The sequence below is a fragment of the Oncorhynchus mykiss genome, unplaced genomic scaffold (assembly GCF_013265735.2).
Source record: "Oncorhynchus mykiss isolate Arlee unplaced genomic scaffold, USDA_OmykA_1.1 un_scaffold_373, whole genome shotgun sequence".
Lineage (NCBI taxonomy): Eukaryota > Metazoa > Chordata > Actinopteri > Salmoniformes > Salmonidae > Oncorhynchus > Oncorhynchus mykiss.
Window position 1 is genome coordinate 329 of NW_023493820.1, and position 23458 is coordinate 23786.

The 23458-nt window shown below is 41.5% G+C and overlaps 30 non-coding genes across 30 annotated transcripts; 13 read left to right on the forward strand and 17 right to left on the reverse strand.

Moving 5' to 3' along the window:
* Positions 1 to 349: 349 nt before the first annotated feature.
* trnap-agg lies at positions 350 to 421 on the forward strand. The gene has a single exon. It is a non-coding gene; the product is annotated as a tRNA-Pro (tRNA).
* A 278-nt stretch (positions 422 to 699) lies between these two features.
* Positions 700 to 771, reverse strand: trnag-ucc. Its single transcript has one exon. It is a non-coding gene; the product is annotated as a tRNA-Gly (tRNA).
* A 964-nt stretch (positions 772 to 1735) lies between these two features.
* trnap-agg lies at positions 1736 to 1807 on the forward strand. The gene has a single exon. It is a non-coding gene; the product is annotated as a tRNA-Pro (tRNA).
* A 278-nt stretch (positions 1808 to 2085) lies between these two features.
* trnag-ucc lies at positions 2086 to 2157 on the reverse strand. The gene has a single exon. It is a non-coding gene; the product is annotated as a tRNA-Gly (tRNA).
* Positions 2158 to 3123: 966 nt separating this feature from the next.
* trnap-agg lies at positions 3124 to 3195 on the forward strand. Its single transcript has one exon. It is a non-coding gene; the product is annotated as a tRNA-Pro (tRNA).
* A 278-nt stretch (positions 3196 to 3473) lies between these two features.
* trnag-ucc lies at positions 3474 to 3545 on the reverse strand. The gene has a single exon. It is a non-coding gene; the product is annotated as a tRNA-Gly (tRNA).
* Positions 3546 to 4510: 965 nt separating this feature from the next.
* trnap-agg lies at positions 4511 to 4582 on the forward strand. Its single transcript has one exon. It is a non-coding gene; the product is annotated as a tRNA-Pro (tRNA).
* Positions 4583 to 4860: 278 nt separating this feature from the next.
* Positions 4861 to 4932, reverse strand: trnag-ucc. Its single transcript has one exon. It is a non-coding gene; the product is annotated as a tRNA-Gly (tRNA).
* A 966-nt stretch (positions 4933 to 5898) lies between these two features.
* trnap-agg lies at positions 5899 to 5970 on the forward strand. The gene has a single exon. It is a non-coding gene; the product is annotated as a tRNA-Pro (tRNA).
* A 278-nt stretch (positions 5971 to 6248) lies between these two features.
* On the reverse strand, positions 6249 to 6320 carry trnag-ucc. The gene has a single exon. It is a non-coding gene; the product is annotated as a tRNA-Gly (tRNA).
* Positions 6321 to 7287: 967 nt separating this feature from the next.
* trnap-agg lies at positions 7288 to 7359 on the forward strand. The gene has a single exon. It is a non-coding gene; the product is annotated as a tRNA-Pro (tRNA).
* Positions 7360 to 7637: 278 nt separating this feature from the next.
* On the reverse strand, positions 7638 to 7709 carry trnag-ucc. Its single transcript has one exon. It is a non-coding gene; the product is annotated as a tRNA-Gly (tRNA).
* Positions 7710 to 8675: 966 nt separating this feature from the next.
* Positions 8676 to 8747, forward strand: trnap-agg. Its single transcript has one exon. It is a non-coding gene; the product is annotated as a tRNA-Pro (tRNA).
* Positions 8748 to 9025: 278 nt separating this feature from the next.
* On the reverse strand, positions 9026 to 9097 carry trnag-ucc. Its single transcript has one exon. It is a non-coding gene; the product is annotated as a tRNA-Gly (tRNA).
* Positions 9098 to 10072: 975 nt separating this feature from the next.
* trnap-agg lies at positions 10073 to 10144 on the forward strand. Its single transcript has one exon. It is a non-coding gene; the product is annotated as a tRNA-Pro (tRNA).
* Positions 10145 to 10422: 278 nt separating this feature from the next.
* trnag-ucc lies at positions 10423 to 10494 on the reverse strand. The gene has a single exon. It is a non-coding gene; the product is annotated as a tRNA-Gly (tRNA).
* Positions 10495 to 11460: 966 nt separating this feature from the next.
* trnap-agg lies at positions 11461 to 11532 on the forward strand. Its single transcript has one exon. It is a non-coding gene; the product is annotated as a tRNA-Pro (tRNA).
* Positions 11533 to 11810: 278 nt separating this feature from the next.
* trnag-ucc lies at positions 11811 to 11882 on the reverse strand. Its single transcript has one exon. It is a non-coding gene; the product is annotated as a tRNA-Gly (tRNA).
* A 966-nt stretch (positions 11883 to 12848) lies between these two features.
* Positions 12849 to 12920, forward strand: trnap-agg. The gene has a single exon. It is a non-coding gene; the product is annotated as a tRNA-Pro (tRNA).
* A 278-nt stretch (positions 12921 to 13198) lies between these two features.
* trnag-ucc lies at positions 13199 to 13270 on the reverse strand. Its single transcript has one exon. It is a non-coding gene; the product is annotated as a tRNA-Gly (tRNA).
* Positions 13271 to 14236: 966 nt separating this feature from the next.
* trnap-agg lies at positions 14237 to 14308 on the forward strand. Its single transcript has one exon. It is a non-coding gene; the product is annotated as a tRNA-Pro (tRNA).
* Positions 14309 to 14586: 278 nt separating this feature from the next.
* Positions 14587 to 14658, reverse strand: trnag-ucc. The gene has a single exon. It is a non-coding gene; the product is annotated as a tRNA-Gly (tRNA).
* Positions 14659 to 15974: 1316 nt separating this feature from the next.
* Positions 15975 to 16046, reverse strand: trnag-ucc. Its single transcript has one exon. It is a non-coding gene; the product is annotated as a tRNA-Gly (tRNA).
* A 966-nt stretch (positions 16047 to 17012) lies between these two features.
* trnap-agg lies at positions 17013 to 17084 on the forward strand. The gene has a single exon. It is a non-coding gene; the product is annotated as a tRNA-Pro (tRNA).
* A 278-nt stretch (positions 17085 to 17362) lies between these two features.
* trnag-ucc lies at positions 17363 to 17434 on the reverse strand. Its single transcript has one exon. It is a non-coding gene; the product is annotated as a tRNA-Gly (tRNA).
* A 1302-nt stretch (positions 17435 to 18736) lies between these two features.
* trnag-ucc lies at positions 18737 to 18808 on the reverse strand. The gene has a single exon. It is a non-coding gene; the product is annotated as a tRNA-Gly (tRNA).
* A 1316-nt stretch (positions 18809 to 20124) lies between these two features.
* Positions 20125 to 20196, reverse strand: trnag-ucc. The gene has a single exon. It is a non-coding gene; the product is annotated as a tRNA-Gly (tRNA).
* Positions 20197 to 21162: 966 nt separating this feature from the next.
* On the forward strand, positions 21163 to 21234 carry trnap-agg. Its single transcript has one exon. It is a non-coding gene; the product is annotated as a tRNA-Pro (tRNA).
* A 278-nt stretch (positions 21235 to 21512) lies between these two features.
* Positions 21513 to 21584, reverse strand: trnag-ucc. Its single transcript has one exon. It is a non-coding gene; the product is annotated as a tRNA-Gly (tRNA).
* Positions 21585 to 22886: 1302 nt separating this feature from the next.
* On the reverse strand, positions 22887 to 22958 carry trnag-ucc. Its single transcript has one exon. It is a non-coding gene; the product is annotated as a tRNA-Gly (tRNA).
* Positions 22959 to 23458: the final 500 nt, after the last annotated feature.

The window sequence follows — 23458 nt, forward strand, 5'->3', positions numbered from 1 at the left end:
GATTCACGTACCTTTGCGTCATTTGACTCAAAATAAATGAGTTCCATTCTTTTGGAAGTCTTATTTTTTCATTTGTTTTTAAAAAAATGAATTGATCTCATTATTAATTTGTAAAAACTCGTCATCATTTTGCTGTCGCGACTGAACAAGACAGAATGTGAAAGACACAGCAGATGAACTACAGAAGATTTGAAACTGAAGCATGGTCAAGATTTTGGAAGACTGTTTGCTCACAAGTAAAGCACAAAACACTCACATGATGTTCAATCGTTCCAAGCACCATGGACACGTCAATCGATATCTTCACTGTCATTGCTGCAGAAAGCAAAAAAAATAACTTCTGGTATAAGGCTCGTTGGTCTAGGGGTATGATTCTCGCTTAGGGTGCGAGAGGTCCCGGGTTCAAATCCCGGATGAGCCCTTTTGCAGATCCTTGAACAATCTCAGACAGGCAGATCTTGTCGGAATGCCGACTATCACCTCTTGGGCGCAGGACAAGGTGGCTGAATGGTTTTGGCGATAGGACTGCAAATCTATTTTGATATGCACTTGTTGGTTCAACGTCGCACAACATTTATTATTTTAGATAACCTGCAGAATGTAGGAGCAATTCTGACTTCCAAGTACAAGGATAATGATTGAAATGTAATACACTTGAAATGACATCCAGCCCCTAAAACAAATGAATTCCTCAGGCTCTGCATTGGCCGGGAATCGAACCCGGGTCAACTGCTTGGAAGGCAGCTATGCTCACCACTATACCACCAATGCTATGTGCAGTAGCAACATTGAGACATCGACTCATAATTTGACCGTCATTTTGGTGGAAAGTGATAATTCACTTTCACGGTTTAGGTGTATGATTATGGCTTAGGTTGCGAGAGGTCCCTGGTTAAAAATCTATCATTTTAATCACTACAGGTTACCTTCAGATTAGTCCCGTGACGACTTGTTGGGAACGTAGGGCAAAACGGAGAACATTGCGACAAGTGGGGTCACATTAGTTTGTAGCCCAAGATTTTGGATTCTACAAACAGAACTTGGCACATAGACGGTTGTGACTTCAGACGAGTCTCCTGACACTTGTGGGGGATGTAGAGAAAAATTGAGAATACCACCGTGTTCGTGAGGGTCTCCTCATTCCAGAGAGTGGTCATATGAATTTGTAGGTCAAACGGTTCGGAAGCTAGAGATGTTTTTGTGAGAAGACCGATTATAGGTATTGTCTCATGGTTTGACAAAAACCGATCTAGGTCCACCATCTTTCACTGCAGATATGGAGGGTTAACATAAGCAGTTGTGGAGGATTGAGACGGATACGCCGAGTCTTAATCTCTCTAGTTGAAAACGGATCTATTTGAATGGGTATTTTCAAAATTAATTGACTTTGATTCACGTACCTTTGCGTCATTTGACTCAAAATAAATGAGTTCCATTCTTTTGGAAGTCTTATTTTTCATTTGTTTTTAAAAAATGAATTGATCTCATTATTAATTTGTAAAAACTCGTCATCATTTTGCTGTCGCGACTGAACAAGACAGAATGTGAAAGACACAGCAGATGAACTACAGAAGATTTGAACTGAAACATGGTCAAGATTTTGGAAGACTGTTATGCTCACAAGTAAAGCACAAAACACTCACATGATGTTCAATCGTTTCCAAGCACCATGGACACGTCAATCGATATCTTCACTGTCATTGCTGCAGAAAGCAAAAAATAACTTCTGGTATAAGGCTCGTTGGTCTAGGGGTATGATTCTCGCTTAGGGTGCGAGAGGTCCCGGGTTCAAATCCCGGATGAGCCCTTTTGCAGATCCTTGAACAATCTCAGACAGGCAGATCTTGTCGGAATGCCGACTATCACCTCTTGGGCGCAGGACAAGGTGGCTGAATGGTTTTGGCGATAGGACTGCAAATCTATTTTGATATGCACTTGTTGGTTCAACGTCGCACAACATTTATTATTTTAGATAACCTGCAGAATGTAGGAGCAATTCTGACTTCCAAGTACAAGGATAATGATTCAAATGTAATACACTTGAAATGACATCCAGCCCCTAAAACAAATGAATTCCTCAGGCTCTGCATTGGCCGGGAATCGAACCCGGGTCAACTGCTTGGAAGGCAGCTATGCTCACCACTATACCACCAATGCTATGTGCAGTAGCAACATTGAGACATCGACTCATAATTTGACCGTCATTTTGGTGGAAAGTGATAATTCACTTTCACGGTTTAGGTGTATGATTATGGCTTAGGTTGCGAGAGGTCCCTGGTTAAAAAATCTATCATTTTAATCACTACAGGTTACCTTCAGATTAGTCCCGTGACGCTTGTTGGGAACGTAGGGCAAAACGGAGAACATTGCGACAAGTGGGGTCACATTAGTTTGTAGCCCAAGATTTTGGATTCTACAAACAGAACTTGGCACATAGACGGTTGTGACTTCAGACGAGTCTCCTGACACTTGTGGGGGATGTAGAGAAAAATTGAGAATACCACCGTGTTCGTGAGGGTCTCCTCATTCCAGAGAGTGGTCATATGAATTTGTAGGTCAAACGGTTCGGAAGCTAGAGATGTTTTTGTGAGAAGACCGATTATAGGTATTGTCTCATGGTTTGACAAAAACCGATCTAGGTCCACCATCTTTCACTGCAGATATGGAGGGTTAACATAAGCAGTTGTGGAGGATTGAGACGGATACGCCGAGTCTTAATCTCTCTAGTTGAAAACGGATCTATTTGAATGGGTATTTTCAAAATTAATTGACTTTGATTCACGTACCTTTGCGTCATTTGACTCAAAATAAATGAGTTCCATTCTTTTGGAAGTCTTATTTTTTCATTTGTTTTTAAAAAAATGAATTGATCTCATTATTAATTTGTAAAAACTCGTCATCATTTTGCTGTCGCGACTGAACAAGACAGAATGTGAAAGACACAGCAGATGAACTACAGAAGATTTGAACTGAAACATGGTCAAGATTTTGGAAGACTGTTATGCTCACAAGTAAAGCACAAAACACTCACATGATGTTCAATCGTTCCAAGCACCATGGACACGTCAATCGATATCTTCACTGTCATTGCTGCAGAAAGCAAAAAAATAACTTCTGGTATAAGGCTCGTTGGTCTAGGGGTATGATTCTCGCTTAGGGTGCGAGAGGTCCCGGGTTCAAATCCCGGATGAGCCCTTTTGCAGATCCTTGAACAATCTCAGACAGGCAGATCTTGTCGGAATGCCGACTATCACCTCTTGGGCGCAGGACAAGGTGGCTGAATGGTTTTGGCGATAGGACTGCAAATCTATTTTGATATGCACTTGTTGGTTCAACGTCGCACAACATTTATTATTTTAGATAACCTGCAGAATGTAGGAGCAATTCTGACTTCCAAGTACAAGGATAATGATTCAAATGTAATACACTTGAAATGACATCCAGCCCCTAAAACAAATGAATTCCTCAGGCTCTGCATTGGCCGGGAATCGAACCCGGGTCAACTGCTTGGAAGGCAGCTATGCTCACCACTATACCACCAATGCTATGTGCAGTAGCAACATTGAGACATCGACTCATAATTTGACCGTCATTTTGGTGGAAAGTGATAATTCACTTTCACGGTTTAGGTGTATGATTATGGCTTAGGTTGCGAGAGGTCCCTGGTTAAAAAATCTATCATTTTAATCACTACAGGTTACCTTCAGATTAGTCCCGTGACGCTTGTTGGGAACGTAGGGCAAAACGGAGAACATTGCGACAAGTGGGGTCACATTAGTTTGTAGCCCAAGATTTTGGATTCTACAAACAGAACTTGGCACATAGACGGTTGTGACTTCAGACGAGTCTCCTGACACTTGTGGGGGATGTAGAGAAAAATTGAGAATACCACCGTGTTCGTGAGGGTCTCCTCATTCCAGAGAGTGGTCATATGAATTTGTAGGTCAAACGGTTCGGAAGCTAGAGATGTTTTTGTGAGAAGACCGATTATAGGTATTGTCTCATGGTTTGACAAAAACCGATCTAGGTCCACCATCTTTCACTGCAGATATGGAGGGTTAACATAAGCAGTTGTGGAGGATTGAGACGGATACGCCGAGTCTTAATCTCTCTAGTTGAAAACGGATCTATTTGAATGGGTATTTTCAAAATTAATTGACTTTGATTCACGTACCTTTGCGTCATTTGACTCAAAATAAATGAGTTCCATTCTTTTGGAAGTCTTATTTTTTCATTTGTTTTTAAAAAAATGAATTGATCTCATTATTAATTTGTAAAACTCGTCATCATTTTGCTGTCGCGACTGAACAAGACAGAATGTGAAAGACACAGCAGATGAACTACAGAAGATTTGAACTGAAACATGGTCAAGATTTTGGAAGACTGTTATGCTCACAAGTAAAGCACAAAACACTCACATGATGTTCAATCGTTCCAAGCACCATGGACACGTCAATCGATATCTTCACTGTCATTGCTGCAGAAAGCAAAAAAATAACTTCTGGTATAAGGCTCGTTGGTCTAGGGGTATGATTCTCGCTTAGGGTGCGAGAGGTCCCGGGTTCAAATCCCGGATGAGCCCTTTTGCAGATCCTTGAACAATCTCAGACAGGCAGATCTTGTCGGAATGCCGACTATCACCTCTTGGGCGCAGGACAAGGTGGCTGAATGGTTTTGGCGATAGGACTGCAAATCTATTTTGATATGCACTTGTTGGTTCAACGTCGCACAACATTTATTATTTTAGATAACCTGCAGAATGTAGGAGCAATTCTGACTTCCAAGTACAAGGATAATGATTCAAATGTAATACACTTGAAATGACATCCAGCCCCTAAAACAAATGAATTCCTCAGGCTCTGCATTGGCCGGGAATCGAACCCGGGTCAACTGCTTGGAAGGCAGCTATGCTCACCACTATACCACCAATGCTATGTGCAGTAGCAACATTGAGACATCGACTCATAATTTGACCGTCATTTTGGTGGAAAGTGATAATTCACTTTCACGGTTTAGGTGTATGATTATGGCTTAGGTTGCGAGAGGTCCCTGGTTAAAAAATCTATCATTTTAATCACTACAGGTTACCTTCAGATTAGTCCCGTGACGCTTGTTGGGAACGTAGGGCAAAACGGAGAACATTGCGACAAGTGGGGTCACATTAGTTTGTAGCCCAAGATTTTGGATTCTACAAACAGAACTTGGCACATAGACGGTTGTGACTTCAGACGAGTCTCCTGACACTTGTGGGGGATGTAGAGAAAAATTGAGAATACCACCGTGTTCGTGAGGGTCTCCTCATTCCAGAGAGTGGTCATATGAATTTGTAGGTCAAACGGTTCGGAAGCTAGAGATGTTTTTGTGAGAAGACCGATTATAGGTATTGTCTCATGGTTTGACAAAAACCGATCTAGGTCCACCATCTTTCACTGCAGATATGGAGGGTTAACATAAGCAGTTGTGGAGGATTGAGACGGATACGCCGAGTCTTAATCTCTCTAGTTGAAAACGGATCTATTTGAATGGGTATTTTCAAAATTAATTGACTTTGATTCACGTACCTTTGCGTCATTTGACTCAAAATAAATGAGTTCCATTCTTTTGGAAGTCTTATTTTTTCATTTGTTTTTAAAAAAATGAATTGATCTCATTATTAATTTGTAAAAACTCGTCATCATTTTGCTGTCGCGACTGAACAAGACAGAATGTGAAAGACACAGCAGATGAACTACAGAAGATTTGAACTGAAACATGGTCAAGATTTTGGAAGACTGTTATGCTCACAAGTAAAGCACAAAACACTCACATGATGTTCAATCGTTCCAAGCACCATGGACACGTCAATCGATATCTTCACTGTCATTGCTGCAGAAAGCAAAAAAATAACTTCTGGTATAAGGCTCGTTGGTCTAGGGGTATGATTCTCGCTTAGGGTGTGAGAGGTCCCGGGTTCAAATCCCGGATGAGCCCTTTTGCAGATCCTTGAACAATCTCAGACAGGCAGATCTTGTCGGAACGCCGACTATCACCTCTTGGGCGCAGGACAAGGTCGCTGAATGGTTTTGGCGATAGGACTGCAAATCTATTTTGATAAGCACTTGTTGGTTCAACGTCGCACAACATTTATTATTTTAGATAACCTGCAGAATGTAGGAGCAATTCTGACTTCCAAGTACAAGGATAATGATTCAAATGTAATACACTTGAAATGACATCCAGCCCCTAAAACAAATGAATTCCTCAGGCTCTGCATTGGCCGGGAATCGAACCCGGGTCAACTGCTTGGAAGGCAGCTATGCTCACCACTATACCACCAATGCTATGTGCAGTAGCAACATTGAGACATCGACTCATAATTTGACCGTCATTTTGGTGGAAAGTGATAATTCACTTTCACGGTTTAGGTGTATGATTATGGCTTAGGTTGCGAGAGGTCCCTGGTTAAAAAATCTATCATTTTAATCACTACAGGTTACCTTCAGATTAGTCCCGTGACGCTTGTTGGGAACGTAGGGCAAAACGGAGAACATTGCGACAAGTGGGGTCACATTAGTTTGTAGCCCAAGATTTTGGATTCTACAAACAGAACTTGGCACATAGACGGTTGTGACTTCAGACGAGTCTCCTGACACTTGTGGGGGATGTAGAGAAAAATTGAGAATACCACCGTGTTCGTGAGGGTCTCCTCATTCCAGAGAGTGGTCATATGAATTTGTAGGTCAAACGGTTCGGAAGCTAGAGATGTTTTTGTGAGAAGACCGATTATAGGTATTGTCTCATGGTTTGACAAAAACCGATCTAGGTCCACCATCTTTCACTGCAGATATGGAGGGTTAACATAAGCAGTTGTGGAGGATTGAGACGGATACGCCGAGTCTTAATCTCTCTAGTTGAAAACGGATCTATTTGAATGGGTATTTTCAAAATTAATTGACTTTGATTCACGTACCTTTGCGTCATTTGACTCAAAATAAATGAGTTCCATTCTTTTGGAAGTCTTATTTTTTCATTTGTTTTTAAAAAAAATGAATTGATCTCATTATTAATTTGTAAAAACTCGTCATCATTTTGCTGTCGCGACTGAACAAGACAGAATGTGAAAGACACAGCAGATGAACTACAGAAGATTTGAACTGAAACATGGTCAAGATTTTGGAAGACTGTTATGCTCACAAGTAAAGCACAAAACACTCACATGATGTTCAATCGTTCCAAGCACCATGGACACGTCAATCGATATCTTCACTGTCATTGCTGCAGAAAGCAAAAAAATAACTTCTGGTATAAGGCTCGTTGGTCTAGGGGTATGATTCTCGCTTAGGGTGCGAGAGGTCCCGGGTTCAAATCCCGGATGAGCCCTTTTGCAGATCCTTGAACAATCTCAGACAGGCAGATCTTGTCGGAATGCCGACTATCACCTCTTGGGCGCAGGACAAGGTGGCTGAATGGTTTTGGCGATAGGACTGCAAATCTATTTTGATATGCACTTGTTGGTTCAACGTCGCACAACATTTATTATTTTAGATAACCTGCAGAATGTAGGAGCAATTCTGACTTCCAAGTACAAGGATAATGATTCAAATGTAATACACTTGAAATGACATCCAGCCCCTAAAACAAATGAATTCCTCAGGCTCTGCATTGGCCGGGAATCGAACCCGGGTCAACTGCTTGGAAGGCAGCTATGCTCACCACTATACCACCAATGCTATGTGCAGTAGCAACATTGAGACATCGACTCATAATTTGACCGTCATTTTGGTGGAAAGTGATAATTCACTTTCACGGTTTAGGTGTATGATTATGGCTTAGGTTGCGAGAGGTCCCTGGTTAAAAAATCTATCATTTTAATCACTACAGGTTACCTTCAGATTAGTCCCGTGACGCTTGTTGGGAACGTAGGGCAAAACGGAGAACATTGCGACAAGTGGGGTCACATTAGTTTGTAGCCCAAGATTTTGGATTCTACAAACAGAACTTGGCACATAGACGGTTGTGACTTCAGACGAGTCTCCTGACACTTGTGGGGGATGTAGAGAAAAATTGAGAATACCACCGTGTTCGTGAGGGTCTCCTCATTCCAGAGAGTGGTCATATGAATTTGTAGGTCAAACGGTTCGGAAGCTAGAGATGTTTTTGTGAGAAGACCGATTATAGGTATTGTCTCATGGTTTGACAAAAACCGATCTAGGTCCACCATCTTTCACTGCAGATATGGAGGGTTAACATAAGCAGTTGTGGAGGATTGAGACGGATACGCCGAGTCTTAATCTCTCTAGTTGAAAACGGATCTATTTGAATGGGTATTTTCAAAATTAATTGACTTTGATTCACGTACCTTTGCGTCATTTGACTCAAAATAAATGAGTTCCATTCTTTTGGAAGTCTTATTTTTTCATTTGTTTTTAAAAAAATGAATTGATCTCATTATTAATTTGTAAAAACTCGTCATCATTTTGCTGTCGCGACTGAACAAGACAGAATGTGAAAGACACAGCAGATGAACTACAGAAGATTTGAACTGAAACATGGTCAAGATTTTGGAAGACTGTTATGCTCACAAGTAAAGCACAAAACACTCACATGATGTTCAATCGTTCCAAGCACCATGGACACGTCAATCGATATCTTCACTGTCATTGCTGCAGAAAGCAAAAAAATAACTTCTGGTATAAGGCTCGTTGGTCTAGGGGTATGATTCTCGCTTAGGGTGTGAGAGGTCCCGGGTTCAAATCCCGGATGAGCCCTTTTGCAGATCCTTGAACAATCTCAGACAGGCAGATCTTGTCGGAACGCCGACTATCACCTCTTGGGCGCAGGACAAGGTCGCTGAATGGTTTTGGCGATAGGACTGCAAATCTATTTTGATAAGCACTTGTTGGTTCAACGTCGCACAACATTTATTATTTTAGATAACCTGCAGAATGTAGGAGCAATTCTGACTTCCAAGTACAAGGATAATGATTCAAATGTAATACACTTGAAATGACATCCAGCCCCTAAAACAAATTAATTCCTCAGGCTCTGCATTGGCCGGGAATCGAACCCGGGTCAACTGCTTGGAAGGCAGCTATGCTCACCACTATACCACCAATGCTATGTACAGTAGCAACATTGAGACATCGACTCATAATTTGACCGTCATTTTGGTGGAAAGTGATAATTCACTTTCACGGTTTAGGTGTATGATTATGGCTTAGGTTGCGAGAGGTCCCTGGTTAAAAAATCTATCATTTTAATCACTACAGGTTACCTTCAGATTAGTCCCGTGACGCTTGTTGGGAACGTAGGGCAAAACGGAGAACATTGCGACAAGTGGGGTCACATTAGTTTGTAGCCCAAGATTTTGGATTCTACAAACAGAACTTGGCACATAGACGGTTGTGACTTCAGACGAGTCTCCTGACACTTGTGGGGGATGTAGAGAAAAATTGAGAATACCACCGTGTTCGTGAGGGTCTCCTCATTCCAGAGAGTGGTCATATGAATTTGTAGGTCAAACGGTTCGGAAGCTAGAGATGTTTTTGTGAGAAGACCGATTATAGGTATTGTCTCATGGTTTGACAAAAACCGATCTAGGTCCACCATCTTTCACTGCAGATATGGAGGGTTAACATAAGCAGTTGTGGAGGATTGAGACGGATACGCCGAGTCTTAATCTCTCTAGTTGAAAACGGATCTATTTGAATGGGTATTTTCAAAATTAATTGACTTTGATTCACGTACCTTTGCGTCATTTGACTCAAAATAAATGAGTTCCATTCTTTTGGAAGTCTTATTTTTTCATTTGTTTTTTAAAAAATGAATTGATCTCATTTTGCACTTTATTAATTTGTAAAAACTCGTCATCATTTTGCTGTCGCGACTGAACAAGACAGAATGTGAAAGACACAGCAGATGAACTACAGAAGATTTGAACTGAAACATGGTCAAGATTTTGGAAGACTGTTATGCTCACAAGTAAAGCACAAAACACTCACATGATGTTCAATCGTTCCAAGCACCATGGACACGTCAATCGATATCTTCACTGTCATTGCTGCAGAAAGCAAAAAAATAACTTCTGGTATAAGGCTCGTTGGTCTAGGGGTATGATTCTCGCTTAGGGTGTGAGAGGTCCCGGGTTCAAATCCCGGATGAGCCCTTTTGCAGATCCTTGAACAATCTCAGACAGGCAGATCTTGTCGGAATGCCGACTATCACCTCTTGGGCGCAGGACAAGGTGGCTGAATGGTTTTGGCGATAGGACTGCAAATCTATTTTGATATGCACTTGTTGGTTCAACGTCGCACAACATTTATTATTTTAGATAACCTGCAGAATGTAGGAGCAATTCTGACTTCCAAGTACAAGGATAATGATTCAAATGTAATACACTTGAAATGACATCCAGCCCCTAAAACAAATGAATTCCTCAGGCTCTGCATTGGCCGGGAATCGAACCCTGGTCAACTGCTTGGAAGGCAGCTATGCTCACCACTATACCACCAATGCTATGTGCAGTAGCAACATTGAGACATCGACTCATAATTTGACCGTCATTTTGGTGGAAAGTGATAATTCACTTTCACGGTTTAGGTGTATGATTATGGCTTAGGTTGCGAGAGGTCCCTGGTTAAAAAATCTATCATTTTAATCACTACAGGTTACCTTCAGATTAGTCCCGTGACGCTTGTTGGGAACGTAGGGCAAAACGGAGAACATTGCGACAAGTGGGGTCACATTAGTTTGTAGCCCAAGATTTTGGATTCTACAAACAGAACTTGGCACATAGACGGTTGTGACTTCAGACGAGTCTCCTGACACTTGTGGGGGATGTAGAGAAAAATTGAGAATACCACCGTGTTCGTGAGGGTCTCCTCATTCCAGAGAGTGGTCATATGAATTTGTAGGTCAAACGGTTCGGAAGCTAGAGATGTTTTTGTGAGAAGACCGATTATAGGTATTGTCTCATGGTTTGACAAAAACCGATCTAGGTCCACCATCTTTCACTGCAGATATGGAGGGTTAACATAAGCAGTTGTGGAGGATTGAGACGGATACGCCGAGTCTTAATCTCTCTAGTTGAAAACGGATCTATTTGAATGGGTATTTTCAAAATTAATTGACTTTGATTCACGTACCTTTGCGTCATTTGACTCAAAATAAATGAGTTCCATTCTTTTGGAAGTCTTATTTTTTCATTTGTTTTTAAAAAAATGAATTGATCTCATTATTAATTTGTAAAAACTCGTCATCATTTTGCTGTCGCGACTGAACAAGACAGAATGTGAAAGACACAGCAGATGAACTACAGAAGATTTGAACTGAAACATGGTCAAGATTTTGGAAGACTGTTATGCTCACAAGTAAAGCACAAAACACACACATGATGTTCAATCGTTCCAAGCACCATGGACACGTCAATCGATATCTTCACTGTCATTGCTGCAGAAAGCAAAAAAATAACTTCTGGTATAAGGCTCGTTGGTCTAGGGGTATGATTCTCGCTTAGGGTGCGAGAGGTCCCGGGTTCAAATCCCGGATGAGCCCTTTTGCAGATCCTTGAACAATCTCAGACAGGCAGATCTTGTCGGAATGCCGACTATCACCTCTTGGGCGCAGGACAAGGTGGCTGAATGGTTTTGGCGATAGGACTGCAAATCTATTTTGATATGCACTTGTTGGTTCAACGTCGCACAACATTTATTATTTTAGATAACCTGCAGAATGTAGGAGCAATTCTGACTTCCAAGTACAAGGATAATGATTCAAATGTAATACACTTGAAATGACATCCAGCCCCTAAAACAAATGAATTCCTCAGGCTCTGCATTGGCCGGGAATCGAACCCTGGTCAACTGCTTGGAAGGCAGCTATGCTCACCACTATACCACCAATGCTATGTGCAGTAGCAACATTGAGACATCGACTCATAATTTGACCGTCATTTTGGTGGAAAGTGATAATTCACTTTCACGGTTTAGGTGTATGATTATGGCTTAGGTTGCGAGAGGTCCCTGGTTAAAAAATCTATCATTTTAATCACTACAGGTTACCTTCAGATTAGTCCCGTGACGCTTGTTGGGAACGTAGGGCAAAACGGAGAACATTGCGACAAGTGGGGTCACATTAGTTTGTAGCCCAAGATTTTGGATTCTACAAACAGAACTTGGCACATAGACGGTTGTGACTTCAGACGAGTCTCCTGACACTTGTGGGGGATGTAGAGAAAAATTGAGAATACCACCGTGTTCGTGAGGGTCTCCTCATTCCAGAGAGTGGTCATATGAATTTGTAGGTCAAACGGTTCGGAAGCTAGAGATGTTTTTGTGAGAAGACCGATTATAGGTATTGTCTCATGGTTTGACAAAAACCGATCTAGGTCCACCATCTTTCACTGCAGATATGGAGGGTTAACATAAGCAGTTGTGGAGGATTGAGACGGATACGCCGAGTCTTAATCTCTCTAGTTGAAAACGGATCTATTTGAATGGGTATTTTCAAAATTAATTGACTTTGATTCACGTACCTTTGCGTCATTTGACTCAAAATGAATGAGTTCCATTCTTTTGGAAGTCTTATTTTTTCATTTGTTTTTAAAAAAATGAATTGATCTCATTATTAATTTGTAAAAACTCGTCATCATTTTGCTGTCGCGACTGAACAAGACAGAATGTGAAAGACACAGCAGATGAACTACAGAAGATTTGAACTGAAACATGGTCAAGATTTTGGAAGACTGTTATGCTCACAAGTAAAGCACAAAACACACACATGATGTTCAATCGTTCCAAGCACCATGGACACGTCAATCGATATCTTCACTGTCATTGCTGCAGAAAGCAAAAAAATAACTTCTGGTATAAGGCTCGTTGGTCTAGGGGTATGATTCTCGCTTAGGGTGCGAGAGGTCCCGGGTTCAAATCCCGGATGAGCCCTTTTGCAGATCCTTGAACAATCTCAGACAGGCAGATCTTGTCGGAATGCCGACTATCACCTCTTGGGCGCAGGACAAGGTGGCTGAATGGTTTTGGCGATAGGACTGCAAATCTATTTTGATATGCACTTGTTGGTTCAACGTCGCACAACATTTATTATTTTAGATAACCTGCAGAATGTAGGAGCAATTCTGACTTCCAAGTACAAGGATAATGATTCAAATGTAATACACTTGAAATGACATCCAGCCCCTAAAACAAATGAATTCCTCAGGCTCTGCATTGGCCGGGAATCGAACCCTGGTCAACTGCTTGGAAGGCAGCTATGCTCACCACTATACCACCAATGCTATGTGCAGTAGCAACATTGAGACATCGACTCATAATTTGACCGTCATTTTGGTGGAAAGTGATAATTCACTTTCACGGTTTAGGTGTATGATTATGGCTTAGGTTGCGAGAGGTCCCTGGTTAAAAAATCTATCATTTTAATCACTACAGGTTACCTTCAGATTAGTCCCGTGACGCTTGTTGGGAACGTAGGGCAAAACGGAGAACATTGCGACAAGTGGGGTCACATTAGTTTGTAGCCCAAGATTTTGGATTCTACAAACAGAACTTGGCACATAGACGGTTGTGACTTCAGACGAGTCTCCTGACACTTGTGGGGGATGTAGAGAAAAATTGAGAATACCACCGTGTTCGTGAGGGTCTCCTCATTCCAGAGAGTGGTCATATGAATTTGTAGGTCAAACGGTTCGGAAGCTAGAGATGTTTTTGTGAGAAGACCGATTATAGGTATTGTCTCATGGTTTGACAAAAACCGATCTAGGTCCACCATCTTTCACTGCAGATATGGAGGGTTAACATAAGCAGTTGTGGAGGATTGAGACGGATACGCCGAGTCTTAATCTCTCTAGTTGAAAACGGATCTATTTGAATGGGTATTTTCAAAATTAATTGACTTTGATTCACGTACCTTTGCGTCATTTGACTCAAAATGAATGAGTTCCATTCTTTTGGAAGTCTTATTTTTTCATTTGTTTTTAAAAAAATGAATTGATCTCATTATTAATTTGTAAAAACTCGTCATCATTTTGCTGTCGCGACTGAACAAGACAGAATGTGAAAGACACAGCAGATGAACTACAGAAGATTTGAACTGAAACATGGTCAAGATTTTGGAAGACTGTTATGCTCACAAGTAAAGCACAAAACACACACATGATGTTCAATCGTTCCAAGCACCATGGACACGTCAATCGATATCTTCACTGTCATTGCTGCAGAAAGCAAAAAAATAACTTCTGGTATAAGGCTCGTTGGTCTAGGGGTATGATTCTCGCTTAGGGTGCGAGAGGTCCCGGGTTCAAATCCCGGATGAGCCCTTTTGCAGATCCTTGAACAATCTCAGACAGGCAGATCTTGTCGGAATGCCGACTATCACCTCTTGGGCGCAGGACAAGGTGGCTGAATGGTTTTGGCGATAGGACTGCAAATCTATTTTGATATGCACTTGTTGGTTCAACGTCGCACAACATTTATTATTTTAGATAACCTGCAGAATGTAGGAGCAATTCTGACTTCCAAGTACAAGGATAATGATTCAAATGTAATACACTTGAAATGACATCCAGCCCCTAAAACAAATGAATTCCTCAGGCTCTGCATTGGCCGGGAATCGAACCCTGGTCAACTGCTTGGAAGGCAGCTATGCTCACCACTATACCACCAATGCTATGTGCAGTAGCAACATTGAGACATCGACTCATAATTTGACCGTCATTTTGGTGGAAAGTGATAATTCACTTTCACGGTTTAGGTGTATGATTATGGCTTAGGTTGCGAGAGGTCCCTGGTTAAAAAATCTATCATTTTAATCACTACAGGTTACCTTCAGATTAGTCCCGTGACGCTTGTTGGGAACGTAGGGCAAAACGGAGAACATTGCGACAAGTGGGGTCACATTAGTTTGTAGCCCAAGATTTTGGATTCTACAAACAGAACTTGGCACATAGACGGTTGTGACTTCAGACGAGTCTCCTGACACTTGTGGGGGATGTAGAGAAAAATTGAGAATACCACCGTGTTCGTGAGGGTCTCCTCATTCCAGAGAGAGGTCATATGAATTTGTAGGTCAAACGGTTCGGAAGCTAGAGATGTTTTTGTGAGAAGACCGATTATAGGTATTGTCTCATGGTTTGACAAAAACCGATCTAGGTCCACCATCTTTCACTGCAGATATGGAGGGTTAACATAAGCAGTTGTGGAGGATTGAGACGGATACGCCGAGTCTTAATCTCTCTAGTTGAAAACGGATCTATTTGAATGGGTATTTTCAAAATTAATTGACTTTGATTCACGTACCTTTGCGTCATTTGACTCAAAATGAATGAGTTCCATTCTTTTGGAAGTCTTATTTTTTCATTTGTTTTTAAAAAAATGAATTGATCTCATTATTAATTTGTAAAAACTCGTCATCATTTTGCTGTCGCGACTGAACAAGACAGAATGTGAAAGACACAGCAGATGAACTACAGAAGATTTGAACTGAAACATGGTCAAGATTTTGGAAGACTGTTATGCTCACAAGTAAAGCACAAAACACACACATGATGTTCAATCGTTCCAAGCACCATGGACACGTCAATCGATATCTTCACTGTCATTGCTGCAGAAAGCAAAAAAATAACTTCTGGTATAAGGCTCGTTGGTCTAGGGGTATGATTCTCGCTTAGGGTGCGAGAGGTCCCGAGTTCAAATCCCGGATGAGCCCTTTTGCAGATCCTTGAACAATCTCAGACAGGCAGATCTTGTCGGAATGCCGACTATCACCTCTTGGGCGCAGGACAAGGTGGCTGAATGGTTTTGGCGATAGGACTGCAAATCTATTTTGATATGCACTTGTTGGTTCAACGTCGCACAACATTTATTATTTTAGATAACCTGCAGAATGTAGGAGCAATTCTGACTTCCAAGTACAAGGATAATGATTCAAATGTAATACACTTGAAATGACATCCAGCCCCTAAAACAAATGAATTCCTCAGGCTCTGCATTGGCCGGGAATCGAACCCGGGTCAACTGCTTGGAAGGCAGCTATGCTCACCACTATACCACCAATGCTATGTGCAGTAGCAACATTGAGACATCGACTCATAATTTGACCGTCATTTTGGTGGAAAGTGATAATTCACTTTCACGGTTTAGGTGTATGATTATGGCTTAGGTTGCGAGAGGTCCCTGGTTAAAAAATCTATCATTTTAATCACTACAGGTTACCTTCAGATTAGTCCCGTGACGCTTGTTGGGAACGTAGGGCAAAACGGAGAACATTGCGACAAGTGGGGTCACATTAGTTTGTAGCCCAAGATTTTGGATTCTACAAACAGAACTTGGCACATAGACGGTTGTGACTTCAGACGAGTCTCCTGACACTTGTGGGGGATGTAGAGGAAAATTGAGAATACCACCGTGTTCGTGAGGGTCTCCTCATTCCAGAGAGTGGTCATATGAATTTGTAGGTCAAACGGTTCGGAAGCTAGAGATGTTTTTGTGAGAAGACCGATTATAGGTATTGTCTCATGGTTTGACAAAAACCGATCTAGGTCCACCATCTTTCACTGCAGATATGGAGGGTTAACATAAGCAGTTGTGGAGGATTGAGACGGATACGCCGAGTCTTAATCTCTCTAGTTGAAAACGGATCTATTTGAATGGGTATTTTCAAAATTAATTGACTTTGATTCACGTACCTTTGCGTCATTTGACTCAAAATAAATGAGTTCCATTCTTTTGGAAGTCTTATTTTTTCATTTGTTTTTAAAAAAATGAATTGATCTCATTATTAATTTGTAAAAACTCGTCATCATTTTGCTGTCGCGACTGAACAAGACAGAATGTGAAAGACACAGCAGATGAACTACAGAAGATTTGAACTGAAACATGGTCAAGATTTTGGAAGACTGTTATGCTCACAAGTAAAGCACAAAACACTCACATGATGTTCAATCGTTCCAAGCACCATGGACACGTCAATCGATATCTTCACTGTCATTGCTGCAGAAAGCAAAAAAATAACTTTTTGCATAAGGCTCGTTGGTCTAGGGGTATGATTCTCGCTTAGGGTGCGAGAGGTCCCGGGTTCAAATCCCGGATGAGCCCTTTTGCAGATCCTTGAACAATCTCAGACAGGCAGATCTTGTCGGAATGCCGACTATCACCTCTTGGGCGCAGGACAAGGTGGCTGAATGGTTTTGGCGATAGGACTGCAAATCTATTTTGATATGCACTTGTTGGTTCAACGTCGCACAACATTTATTATTTTAGATAACCTGCAGAATGTAGGAGCAATTCTGACTTCCAAGTACAAGGATAATGATTCAAATGTAATACACTTGAAATGACATCCAGCCCCTAAAACAAATGAATTCCTCAGGCTCTGCATTGGCCAGGAATCGAACCCGGGTCAACTGCTTGGAAGGCAGCTATGCTCACCACTATACCACCAATGCTATGTGCAGTAGCAACATTGAGACATCGACTCATAATTTGACCGTCATTTTGGTGGAAAGTGATAATTCACTTTCACGGTTTAGGTGTATGATTATGGCTTAGGTTGCGAGAGGTCCCTGGTTAAAAAATCTATCATTTTAATCACTACAGGTTACCTTCAGATTAGTCCCGTGACGCTTGTTGGGAACGTAGGGCAAAACGGAGAACATTGCGACAAGTGGGGTCACATTAGTTTGTAGCCCAAGATTTTGGATTCTACAAACAGAACTTGGCACATAGACGGTTGTGACTTCAGACGAGTCTCCTGACACTTGTGGGGGATGTAGAGAAAAATTGAGAATACCACCGTGTTCGTGAGGGTCTCCTCATTCCAGAGAGTGGTCATATGAATTTGTAGGTCAAACGGTTCGGAAGCTAGAGATGTTTTTGTGAGAAGACCGATTATAGGTATTGTCTCATGGTTTGACAAAAACCGATCTAGGTCCACCATCTTTCACTGCAGATATGGAGGGTTAACATAAGCAGTTGTGGAGGATTGAGACGGATACGCCGAGTCTTAATCTCTCTAGTTGAAAACGGATCTATTTGAATGGGTATTTTCAAAATTAATTGACTTTGATTCACGTACCTTTGCGTCATTTGACTCAAAATGAATGAGTTCCATTCTTTTGGAAGTCTTATTTTTTCATTTGTTTTTAAAAAAATGAATTGATCTCATTATTAATTTGTAAAAACTCGTCATCATTTTGCTGTCGCGACTGAACAAGACAGAATGTGAAAGACACAGCAGATGAACTACAGAAGATTTGAACTGAAACATGGTCAAGATTTTGGAAGACTGTTATGCTCACAAGTAAAGCACAAAACACACACATGATGTTCAATCGTTCCAAGCACCATGGACACGTCAATCGATATCTTCACTGTCATTGCTGCAGAAAGCAAAAAAATAACTTTTTGGTCTAGGGGTATGATTCTCGCTTAGGGTGCGAGAGGTCCCGGGTTCAAATCCCGGATGAGCCCTTTTGCAGATCCTTGAACAATCTCAGACAGGCAGATCTTGTCGGAATGCCGACTATCACCTCTTGGGCGCAGGACAAGGTGGCTGAATGGTTTTGGCGATAGGACTGCAAATCTATTTTGATATGCACTTGTTGGTTCAACGTCGCACAACATTTATTATTTTAGATAACCTGCAGAATGTAGGAGCAATTCTGACTTCCAAGTACAAGGATAATGATTCAAATGTAATACACTTGAAATGACATCCAGCCCCTAAAACAAATGAATTCCTCAGGCTCTGCATTGGCCGGGAATCGAACCCGGGTCAACTGCTTGGAAGGCAGCTATGCTCACCACTATACCACCAATGCTATGTGCAGTAGCAACATTGAGACATCGACTCATAATTTGACCGTCATTTTGGTGGAAAGTGATAATTCACTTTCACGGTTTAGGTGTATGATTATGGCTTAGGTTGCGAGAGGTCCCTGGTTAAAAAATCTATCATTTTAATCACTACAGGTTACCTTCAGATTAGTCCCGTGACGCTTGTTGGGAACGTAGGGCAAAACGGAGAACATTGCGACAAGTGGGGTCACATTAGTTTGTAGCCCAAGATTTTGGATTCTACAAACAGAACTTGGCACATAGACGGTTGTGACTTCAGACGAGTCTCCTGACACTTGTGGGGGATGTAGAGAAAAATTGAGAATACCACCGTGTTCGTGAGGGTCTCCTCATTCCAGAGAGTGGTCATATGAATTTGTAGGTCAAACGGTTCGGAAGCTAGAGATGTTTTTGTGAGAAGACCGATTATAGGTATTGTCTCATGGTTTGACAAAAACCGATCTAGGTCCACCATCTTTCACTGCAGATATGGAGGGTTAACATAAGCAGTTGTGGAGGATTGAGACGGATACGCCGAGTCTTAATCTCTCTAGTTGAAAACGGATCTATTTGAATGGGTATTTTCAAAATTAATTGACTTTGATTCACGTACCTTTGCGTCATTTGACTCAAAATAAATGAGTTCCATTCTTTTGGAAGTCTTATTTTTTCATTTGTTTTTAAAAAAATGAATTGATCTCATTATTAATTTGTAAAAACTCGTCATCATTTTGCTGTCGCGACTGAACAAGACAGAATGTGAAAGACACAGCAGATGAACTACAGAAGATTTGAACTGAAACATGGTCAAGATTTTGGAAGACTGTTATGCTCACAAGTAAAGCACAAAACACTCACATGATGTTCAATCGTTCCAAGCACCATGGACACGTCAATCGATATCTTCACTGTCATTGCTGCAGAAAGCAAAAAAATAACTTTTTGCATAAGGCTCGTTGGTCTAGGGGTATGATTCTCGCTTAGGGTGCGAGAGGTCCCGAGTTCAAATCCCGGATGAGCCCTTTTGCAGATCCTTGAACAATCTCAGACAGGCAGATCTTGTCGGAATGCCGACTATCACCTCTTGGGCGCAGGACAAGGTGGCTGAATGGTTTTGGCGATAGGACTGCAAATCTATTTTGATATGCACTTGTTGGTTCAACGTCGCACAACATTTATTATTTTAGATAACCTGCAGAATGTAGGAGCAATTCTGACTTCCAAGTACAAGGATAATGATTCAAATGTAATACACTTGAAATGACATCCAGCCCCTAAAACAAATGAATTCCTCAGGCTCTGCATTGGCCGGGAATCGAACCCGGGTCAACTGCTTGGAAGGCAGCTATGCTCACCACTATACCACCAATGCTATGTGCAGTAGCAACATTGAGACATCGACTCATAATTTGACCGTCATTTTGGTGGAAAGTGATAATTCACTTTCACGGTTTAGGTGTATGATTATGGCTTAGGTTGCGAGAGGTCCCTGGTTAAAAAATCTATCATTTTAATCACTACAGGTTACCTTCAGATTAGTCCCGTGACGCTTGTTGGGAACGTAGGGCAAAACGGAGAACATTGCGACAAGTGGGGTCACATTAGTTTGTAGCCCAAGATTTTGGATTCTACAAACAGAACTTGGCACATAGACGGTTGTGACTTCAGACGAGTCTCCTGACACTTGTGGGGGATGTAGAGGAAAATTGAGAATACCACCGTGTTCGTGAGGGTCTCCTCATTCCAGAGAGTGGTCATATGAATTTGTAGGTCAAACGGTTCGGAAGCTAGAGATGTTTTTGTGAGAAGACCGATTATAGGTATTGTCTCATGGTTTGACAAAAACCGATCTAGGTCCACCATCTTTCACTGCAGATATGGAGGGTTAACATAAGCAGTTGTGGAGGATTGAGACGGATACGCCGAGTCTTAATCTCTCTAGTTGAAAACGGATCTATTTGAATGGGTATTTTCAAAATTAATTGACTTTGATTCACGTACCTTTGCGTCATTTGACTCAAAATAAATGAGTTCCATTCTTTTGGAAGTCTTATTTTTTCATTTGTTTTTAAAAAAATGAATTGATCTCATTATTAATTTGTAAAAACTCGTCATCATTTTGCTGTCGCGACTGAACAAGACAGAATGTGAAAGACACAGCAGATGAACTACAGAAGATTTGAACTGAAACATGGTCAAGATTTTGGAAGACTGTTATGCTCACAAGTAAAGCACAAAACACTCACATGATGTTCAATCGTTCCAAGCACCATGGACACGTCAATCGATATCTTCACTGTCATTGCTGCAGAAAGCAAAAAAATAACTTTTTGCATAAGGCTCGTTGGTCTAGGGGTATGATTCTCGCTTAGGGTGCGAGAGGTCCCGGGTTCAAATCCCGGATGAGCCCTTTTGCAGATCCTTGAACAATCTCAGACAGGCAGATCTTGTCGGAATGCCGACTATCACCTCTTGGGCGCAGGACAAGGTGGCTGAATGGTTTTGGCGATAGGACTGCAAATCTATTTTGATATGCACTTGTTGGTTCAACGTCGCACAACATTTATTATTTTAGATAACCTGCAGAATGTAGGAGCAATTCTGACTTCCAAGTACAAGGATAATGATTCAAATGTAATACACTTGAAATGACATCCAGCCCCTAAAACAAATGAATTCCTCAGGCTCTGCATTGGCCGGGAATCGAACCCGGGTCAACTGCTTGGAAGGCAGCTATGCTCACCACTATACCACCAATGCTATGTGCAGTAGCAACATTGAGACATCGACTCATAATTTGACCGTCATTTTGGTGGAAAGTGATAATTCACTTTCACGGTTTAGGTGTATGATTATGGCTTAGGTTGCGAGAGGTCCCTGGTTAAAAAATCTATCATTTTAATCACTACAGGTTACCTTCAGATTAGTCCCGTGACGCTTGTTGGGAACGTAGGGCAAAACGGAGAACATTGCGACAAGTGGGGTCACATTAGTTTGTAGCCCAAGATTTTGGATTCTACAAACAGAACTTGGCACATAGACGGTTGTGACTTCAGACGAGTCTCCTGACACTTGTGGGGGATGTAGAGAAAAATTGAGAATACCACCGTGTTCGTGAGGGTCTCCTCATTCCAGAGAGTGGTCATATGAATTTGTAGGTCAAACGGTTCGGAAGCTAGAGATGTTTTTGTGAGAAGACCGATTATAGGTATTGTCTCATGGTTTGACAAAAACCGATCTAGGTCCACCATCTTTCACTGCAGATATGGAGGGTTAACATAAGCAGTTGTGGAGGATTGAGACGGATACGCCGAGTCTTAATCTCTCTAGTTGAAAACGGATCTATTTGAATGGGTATTTTCAAAATTAATTGACTTTGATTCACGTACCTTTGCGTCATTTGACTCAAAATGAATGAGTTCCATTCTTTTGGAAGTCTTATTTTTTCATTTGTTTTTAAAAAAATGAATTGATCTCATTATTAATTTGTAAAAACTCGTCATCATTTTGCTGTCGCGACTGAACAAGACAGAATGTGAAAGACACAGCAGATGAACTACAGAAGATTTGAACTGAAACATGGTCAAGATTTTGGAAGACTGTTATGCTCACAAGTAAAGCACAAAACACACACATGATGTTCAATCGTTCCAAGCACCATGGACACGTCAATCGATATCTTCACTGTCATTGCTGCAGAAAGCAAAAAAATAACTTTTTGGTCTAGGGGTATGATTCTCGCTTAGGGTGCGAGAGGTCCCGGGTTCAAATCCCGGATGAGCCCTTTTGCAGATCCTTGAACAATCTCAGACAGGCAGATCTTGTCGGAATGCCGACTATCACCTCTTGGGCGCAGGACAAGGTGGCTGAATGGTTTTGGCGATAGGACTGCAAATCTATTTTGATATGCACTTGTTGGTTCAACGTCGCACAACATTTATTATTTTAGATAACCTGCAGAATGTAGGAGCAATTCTGACTTCCAAGTACAAGGATAATGATTCAAATGTAATACACTTGAAATGACATCCAGCCCCTAAAACAAATGAATTCCTCAGGCTCTGCATTGGCCGGGAATCGAACCCGGGTCAACTGCTTGGAAGGCAGCTATGCTCACCACTATACCACCAATGCTATGTGCAGTAGCAACATTGAGACATCGACTCATAATTTGACCGTCATTTTGGTGGAAAGTGATAATTCACTTTCACGGTTTAGGTGTATGATTATGGCTTAGGTTGCGAGAGGTCCCTGGTTAAAAAATCTATCATTTTAATCACTACAGGTTACCTTCAGATTAGTCCCGTGACGCTTGTTGGGAACGTAGGGCAAAACGGAGAACATTGCGACAAGTGGGGTCACATTAGTTTGTAGCCCAAGATTTTGGATTCTACAAACAGAACTTGGCACATAGACGGTTGTGACTTCAGACGAGTCTCCTGACACTTGTGGGGGATGTAGAGGAAAATTGAGAATACCACCGTGTTCGTGAGGGTCTCCTCATTCCAGAGAGTGGTCATATGAATTTGTAGGTCAAACGGTTCGGAAGCTAGAGATGTTTTTGTGAGAAGACCGATTATAGGTATTGTCTCATGGTTTGACAAAAACCGATCTAGGTCCACCATCTTTCACTG